Source organism: Rhinopithecus bieti, unplaced genomic scaffold (assembly GCF_001698545.2).
Source record: "Rhinopithecus bieti isolate Rb0 unplaced genomic scaffold, ASM169854v2 scaffold_29928, whole genome shotgun sequence".
NCBI classification, from domain to species: domain Eukaryota; kingdom Metazoa; phylum Chordata; class Mammalia; order Primates; family Cercopithecidae; genus Rhinopithecus; species Rhinopithecus bieti.
In genome coordinates, this window is record NW_016814053.1 from 4,663,881 (window position 1) to 4,672,339 (window position 8,459).

The window sequence follows — 8,459 nt, forward strand, 5'->3', positions numbered from 1 at the left end:
AAATTAAAAATTTTTTTTTTTTTGAGACAGAGTCTCGCTCTGTCGCCCAGGCTGGAGTGCAGTGGCCGGATCTCAGCTCACTGCAAGCTCAGCCTCTCGGGTTTACGCCATTCTCCTGCCTCAGCCTCTCGAGCAGCTGGGACTACAGGCGCCTGCCATCTCGCCCCGCTAGTTTTTTGTATTTTTTAGTAGAGACGGGGTTTCACCATGTTAGCCAGGATGGTCTCGATCTCCTGACCTCGTGATCCGCCCGTCTCGGCCTCCCAAAGTGCTGGGATTACAGGCTTGAGCCACTGCACCCAGCCTTTAATTTTTGTTTTACTTTATTTCAGGGATACATGTGCAGAACGTGCAGGTTTGTTACATAGGCTAGATTTCAAATAATTTTTTTTCTGTATAACAAGTATTAGCTCTTAAAAGTTCTTTCTGAAATTAAGAAATTTCAGAAGTAATGATGCTTTTTTTTTGTGAACCACACATTTCAGTGTTATACATTGATTGACTTCCACAAAAAAATGAGGATTATCATACTTTCTATCCTCACATTACCCTCTCCTCAACTTTCATATTTTATTTTATTTATTAATTTTGAGACTGAGTTTTGCTCTTGTCCAGGCTGGAGTGCAGTGGCAAAATCTTGGCTCACTCAACCTCCGCCTCCTGGATTCAAGCAATTATCCTGCTTCAGTCTCCCAAGTAGCTGGAATTACAGGCACCTGCCACCATGCTTGGCTAATTTTGTATTTTAGTAGAGATGAGGTTTCTCCATGTTGGTCAGGCTGGTCTCGAACTCCTGACCTCAGGTGATCTGCCCGCCTCGACCTCCCAAAGTGCTGGGATTACAGGCGTGAGCCACCGCGCCCGGCCTTCATAGTTTTATTTTGACAAGTTTATAACACTAACATTGTCTTCAGTGATAGTCCAACAGTTTTGTATTGATCTATATTTAAATTAATTTGGTGTTCACGAAAACCTTTTTTTTTTTTTTGAGACAGTCTCACTCTGTCATGATCTCGGCTCACTGCAATCTCTGCCACCTGGGTTCAAGTGAGTCTCCTGCCTCAGCCTCCTGAGTAGCTGGGATTACAGGCACCTGCCACCGTACCCAGCTAATTTTGTAGTTTTAGTAGAGATAGGAGTTCACCATCTTGGCCAGGCTGGTCTTGATCTCCTGACCTCGTGATCCACCCACCTTGGCCTCCCAAAGTGCTGAGATTACAGTCATGAGCCACCATGCCTGGCCCACCAAAACCTTTTATATGGCTTCTGCTCCTTTATTTCTTTCTCAAAGTCTTCTCTTAATTGCCAGGATATCATCAAGTAGTTTCTCTGAGAGAGGCTCATGGATGCTGTGCTTCCTGATGTTTTCTTGCTTGGGAGAGTCCTCTTTGCCCATGTGTGGGAACTTACTTGCATAAGATCCTTGGGTTATACTCCATTAGCCATTGGTCCACTGTCTTCTGTCATTAAGTTCTGAGGTCAGCCTGTCCCCTGCATATAATGTGTTATTATTTGTCTGAATGCCTGAAGAATTCTTTATTTTGAATTTCAATAGGTAGGTCAAGATACGTCTTAATATTGAATGTTCTATGTTGAAGTTGTTTGAAACACAAAGTGTTCTTTAATTCTGCAGAGTCGCTTTTCTTTGTTTCAGGGATGTTCTCTTGAATATTTTCTGTTCAATTTGTTGGGCTTTCTACTTCAGAGACACAATTTGTCATTATATTACTTCATCATCATCTAGTTCTCACTTCTTTCTACTGTACAGGAGGAAAATAATTTTCTCTACCTTTCATAGTTCTTAGTGAGATTCTTATAAACAAAGACAGATTAACAAGAGAAAACAGAAGTTGATTAACATGTATACCTCAGGAATACATGGGAGATACACAGAGAAATGAGTCAATCTCAAAGAAGTGGCTTTGAATTCAGCCTTCTATACTATAGTTCACTGAAACAAACAGGTGTGGGGAAGGCCAGTTATGGAGAGGTAACCAGGGAAAGCATGGGTAAACCAGGGTAAGGTTTGTCATGTGGATTTAAGTTGGTGCCTTCTCGATTGACAAGAGTCTTGTTATTCAGACTCATCCTCTCCTCCTGGTACAGAGAGAAGTCATCCTTACAAATGGAATTTTCCTTTATATTTTCCTTACAAGATGGTAATTTGTTTTCAGAGCTAGTCCTTTGCTGTTGCTCAAAATAATCCTTGGGCCAAAAGGCATATTTCGGGTGGCATGTTCTGGTCTCCTACAGCCATATTTCAGATGTTATGTTCTGGTCTCCTACACCACTTTATTTGAGACAGGGTTTCACTCTGCCATCCAGGCTGGAGTGCAGTGGTGCAATCTTGGCTCACTGCAGCCTTGACCTCCCAGGCTCCAGCAATCCTTCCACGTCAGCCTCCTAAGTAGCTGGGACTACAGGTGCACGCCACCACACCTGGCTAATTTTGTATTTTTTGGTAGAGATGGGGTCTTGCCATATTTCCCAGGCTAGTCTCAAACTTCTGGCCTCAAGTGATCCTCCTGCTTCAGCCTCCGAGTAGCTGAGACCACGCCTACCACATCCAGGTAATTTAAAATTTTTTTGTAAAGACGGGGTCTTGCTATGTTGCTCAGGCTTGTCTGGAACTCCTGGTCTTAAGTGATCCTCTCTCCTTGGCCTCCCGAAGTGCTGGGATTACAGGTGTGAGCCACCTCACCTGGCCTAGTTTTTTTTTNAACTTTCATATTTTTATTTTTATTTATTAATTTTTGAGACTGAGTTTTGCTCTTGTCCAGGCTGGAGTGCAGTGGCAAAATCTTGGCTCACTCAACCTCCGCCTCCTGGATTCAAGCAATTATCCTGCTTCAGTCTCCCAAGTAGCTGGAATTACAGGCACCTGCCACCATGCTTGGCTAATTTTGTATTTTTAGTAGAGATGAGGTTTCTCCATGTTGGTCAGGCTGGTCTCGAACTCCTGACCTCAGGTGATCTGCCCGCCTCGACCTCCCAAAGTGCTGGGATTACAGGCGTGAGCCACCGCGCCCGGCCTTCATAGTTTTATTTTGACAAGTTTATAACACTAACATTGTCTTCAGTGATAGTCCAACAGTTTTGTATTGATCTATATTTAAATTAATTTGGTGTTCACGAAAACCTTTTTTTTTTTTTTTGAGACAGTCTCACTCTGTCATGATCTCGGCTCACTGCAATCTCTGCCACCTGGGTTCAAGTGAGTCTCCTGCCTCAGCCTCCTGAGTAGCTGGGATTACAGGCACCTGCCACCGTACCCAGCTAATTTTTGTAGTTTTAGTAGAGATAGGAGTTCACCATCTTGGCCAGGCTGGTCTTGATCTCCTGACCTCGTGATCCACCCACCTTGGCCTCCCAAAGTGCTGAGATTACAGTCATGAGCCACCATGCCTGGCCCACCAAAACCTTTTATATGGCTTCTGCTCCTTTATTTCTTTCTCAAAGTCTTCTCTTAATTGCCAGGATATCATCAAGTAGTTTCTCTGAGAGAGGCTCATGGATGCTGTGCTTCCTGATGTTTTTCTTGCTTGGGAGAGTCCTCTTTGCCCATGTGTGGGAACTTACTTGCATAAGATCCTTGGGTTATACTCCATTAGCCATTGGTCCACTGTCTTCTGTCATTAAGTTCTGAGGTCAGCCTGTCCCCTGCATATAATGTGTTATTATTTGTCTGAATGCCTGAAGAATTCTTTATTTTTGAATTTCAATAGGTAGGTCAAGATACGTCTTAATATTGAATGTTCTATGTTGAAGTTGTTTGAAACACAAAGTGTTCTTTAATTCTGCAGAGTCGCTTTTCTTTGTTTCAGGGATGTTCTCTTGAATATTTTTCTGTTCAATTTGTTGGGCTTTCTACTTCAGAGACACAATTTGTCATTATATTACTTCATCATCATCTAGTTCTCACTTCTTTCTACTGTACAGGAGGAAAAATAATTTTCTCTACCTTTCATAGTTCTTAGTGAGATTCTTATAAACAAAGACAGATTAACAAGAGAAAAACAGAAGTTGATTAACATGTATACCTCAGGAATACATGGGAGATACACAGAGAAATGAGTCAATCTCAAAGAAGTGGCTTTGAATTCAGCCTTCTATACTATAGTTCACTGAAACAAACAGGTGTGGGGAAGGCCAGTTATGGAGAGGTAACCAGGGAAAGCATGGGTAAACCAGGGTAAGGTTTGTCATGTGGATTTAAGTTGGTGCCTTCTCGATTGACAAGAGTCTTGTTATTCAGACTCATCCTCTCCTCCTGGTACAGAGAGAAGTCATCCTTACAAATGGAATTTTCCTTTATATTTTCCTTACAAGATGGTAATTTGTTTTCAGAGCTAGTCCTTTGCTGTTGCTCAAAATAATCCTTGGGCCAAAAAGGCATATTTCGGGTGGCATGTTCTGGTCTCCTACAGCCATATTTCAGATGTTATGTTCTGGTCTCCTACACCACTTTATTTGAGACAGGGTTTCACTCTGCCATCCAGGCTGGAGTGCAGTGGTGCAATCTTGGCTCACTGCAGCCTTGACCTCCCAGGCTCCAGCAATCCTTCCACGTCAGCCTCCTAAGTAGCTGGGACTACAGGTGCACGCCACCACACCTGGCTAATTTTTGTATTTTTTGGTAGAGATGGGGTCTTGCCATATTTCCCAGGCTAGTCTCAAACTTCTGGCCTCAAGTGATCCTCCTGCTTCAGCCTCCGAGTAGCTGAGACCACGCCTACCACATCCAGGTAATTTAAAAATTTTTTTGTAAAGACGGGGTCTTGCTATGTTGCTCAGGCTTGTCTGGAACTCCTGGTCTTAAGTGATCCTCTCTCCTTGGCCTCCCGAAGTGCTGGGATTACAGGTGTGAGCCACCTCACCTGGCCTAGTTTTTTTTTTTTTTTTTTTTTTTTTTTTGAGACAGGGTCTCACTCTGTCACCCAGGCTGGAATGCACTGTTGCAATCATGGCTCACTGCAGCCTCTACCTCCCACCCTCAAGTGATCCTCCCACCTCAGCCTCTCAAGTACCTGGGACCACAGGTGAGAGCCACCATGCCCAGTTAATTTTTTTTTTTTTTTTTTTTTGTAGATATGGGGTCTCCCTGTATTGTTCAGACTGGTCTTGGATTCCTGGACTCAAAGCAATCTTCCCACCTCAGCCTCCCAAAGTGTTGGGATTACAGTCATGAGCCACCATGCCCAGCTAAATTGCAGCCTTGGTTAGACTCTTTGGGCTCTGCTTTCCTGAAATTTTGTTAAATATCTTGTGCCAGTTTTGTTTTGCCCAGCTGGAGGTTGTATCCTATTCTTAGGTTGGAATGACTGAGTGGGGAGAAGGCATACTCTCAAGTTTAGGATTATTTAGTGAAGAAGTGAAGGACATGTCACCCCAAAAACATATGCTGCTTTGGCATGTTGTTTATTTTGAGCTGAAGGCACTTGAAAAACAGCAGAAGCAGGAAGGGCTCTCTGATCTACCCTTTTCTACGTAAGAACAGGCCATAAAATTCCCCATAAGAAAGGAGCCCTCCCTGTACAAGGGAGAGAAGAACATCCTTAACACCAGAGTCTGGGAATCAACACCGAGATCGATCTGCATAAACTTGCTAAAGCAACCCTTATCATCCACTAGTTTTATCTCCCTCCCAATATATTTCCTGGTCACTTCCCCACAATTTACTGTCCCTACCCCAAACCCCTTTGTCTGGTCATCACTTCAAAAAGTTATCATTGCTTTGACTAGAAGGTATAAAAGCTTTTCTACTCTGTTCAACTTCTTTGGGTCTTCGTTCTCTTGTGAAGGGTTCCATGTGCATCTAAAAATTTAATAAAACTTGTATACTTTTATCCTATTAGTCTGTCTTGTCAGTTTAATTCTTAGGCCTATTGGAGATCCTAGAGGGTAGAGGAGAATTTTTTTCCTCCCCAACAGTTCTGGTGATGAGGAGGGAATTTCACTGCTTGCCTTGGCTACTGTAGCTGAGAGATCTTTGGACCTTTGACAAAAGCCAGCAGTAGGTAGAAATTCTTACCACTTCAGTGTCCTAGATCTCTGCCTGCAGGGTCTGGTTGAAGCAAGACTGATGAGTCTCTTTTTTTCTTTCTACGCTTACATTAGCGGAGAAAATATTTGTGTGAAGTCATTCCTTGGGTGTGGCAACTTTGGCATTTTCTATTTCAAGTATTCTTGTTTTCTATTTGATCCCATTCTTCCCAGAGATGGTCATTGTTTTCCTTTGTCTTCATCTTTTGTGTCATATGCTACTAGGGGGAACCCAGGTCTAGGGCCTGTAGTCTTGTGTTCGAGCTGGCCTCATGGACTGGTGAGTGCACACTTCTTACCAGATTCGTGTCTGTTTAGATAGTCTTTGTATGGGTCCCAGAAGCAAAAACAAGATGAGATTCTTTTACTTGTTTTATGTCCTAAAAGCTTGGCTTTGTGACCAGTGAGAATATTCTCTCTGGGCCCCACTAGCTCAGGGGAGTAAGTGTTGGCTTGCTTTGTGTCAGGTGGCCGGCCTACAGGGTAGAAGCCTGAGACACGTGATGACAGGTAGCATTCTCTTTGTTGGAACATGCCAGCTTCCAGGCAGGTCCCAGTCCATAAGGGCCATTTGCTATCTCAATCTTCTTTGTCTTATTAGTACTGGGAATATCCCATCCTGGGGTTGCCCCCCTGGTGCTACAGATTGGTGGGTCTGTGGCTGGAGGTGTCCTATGTCTTATGAGAGACCAGAGACACCATTTCCATAAACACAATTCTTACTGCTGGTGACAGCAAAGGTCTTTGCGTTCCTAGGCCACCTCCGGGTGTGAACTTTTTAGAATCATGTGGGTGCATCTTTTACACTCACTCTAGGGATGCCTTTTGCATCCAGGGTGAAGATTTATTCTAAGCCTGGAAAGTTATTTCACAGTCTTTCCATGAAAAGGTTTATTGGTTTCAGTTGCTATTGGAATAAACACATTCTTGGATATCGTATTCTTGGATATCAATGGCCAGATGATGGATCCTTTGAATTGGAAAAACTTCCCTATTTGAAAAAAATTTTCTCATCCAAAACAACTGTCCTATTGGCACTATGGGAAGATCACATTGTAAAGAGGACATAGAGGAGGGTAACAGCTAGCTTTAGGGAAGAACAGATTTAAAACAAAAGTTAAAGTCCACACACACTACAAATCCTTCTCCATCCACTTATACTTCCCTGTACCCCCAACTCCCTGTCCCTGACCCTCCAGAAGATCTTTTAGATCTCTGAGCCCCTGGCTTGAATCACCCTCCTCAAAATACGGCCCCATCTCTTCAGCAAAATCCTTTAACTCGTAAAAGTTTTCCAACTTTTTAGAAAATCCCTTAAACATTCAGCTGCCTGCTTTAACTTCCCTTTCTTGGGAAGATTACAGAGCACCCTCTGGCCTGATCTTCAGGCCTGGGGTATACAGATTGCCTGTGTAAATGCTGATGGCCAGGAAGTAAATCTGGCCCAGGCTCCAAGAAGACTCCTCCTACTTCCCAGGGTTCTGCAAACTCTGTCAACTCCAGAGCTTTCTGTGCTGTGACCCCTGTGAATGTTATACTGGATCCCCACCACAAAGAATTTGTCTCCAGACTGCACTAGACCCTTTATTTTATTTAAAAAAATGTATATATTTTTTGAGACGGAGTTTTGCTCTTGTTGCCCAGGCTGGAGTGCAGTGGTGCAATCTCAGCTCACTGCAACCTCCACCTCCCGGGTTCAAGTGATTCTCCTGCCTCAGCCTCCTGAGCAGCTGGGATTACATACATGTACCACCATGTCCAGCTAATTTTGTATTTTTAGTAGAGACGGGGTTTCACCATGTTGGCCAGGCTGGTCTTGAACTCCTGACCTCAGGTGATCCGCCTGCCTTGGCCTCCCAAACTGCTGGGTTATAGGTGTGAGCCACCGTGGCTGGCCTAAATATTTTTTATTAGTACAAATTTATGGGGTAGTGTGAAATTTTTAAATGTATATATAATGCATAGTGATCAAGTCAGTATTTAGGGTGTCCATCTCCTGAGTACAATATATTTTTGTTTACTATACTCACTCTGCTATGAAACCTTGAATTTCTTCCTTCTGTCTAATTTTGTGTTTGTACTCTTTAACCCACTTCTCTTCATCATCCCTCTTCCTCCCACTCACCCTTACCAGTCACTGTTATTTATCTTTTCACATTCTACCTTCATGTGATCAAATTTTTTAGTCCCCACATATAAGTGAGAACATGTAATACTTGTCTTTTTGTGCCTGGCTTATCTCACTTAAGATGATGACCTCCAGTTCCACCCATGTGGCTGTAAATGACAGGATTCCATCTTTTGTATGACTGAGTAGTACTCCACATTTTCTTTATCCATTCATCTGTTGATGGATATTTAGGTTGATGTTGTATAGCAGCAGGTCTTTTAAATTACAAAGCCCTTTGGTCCCCACT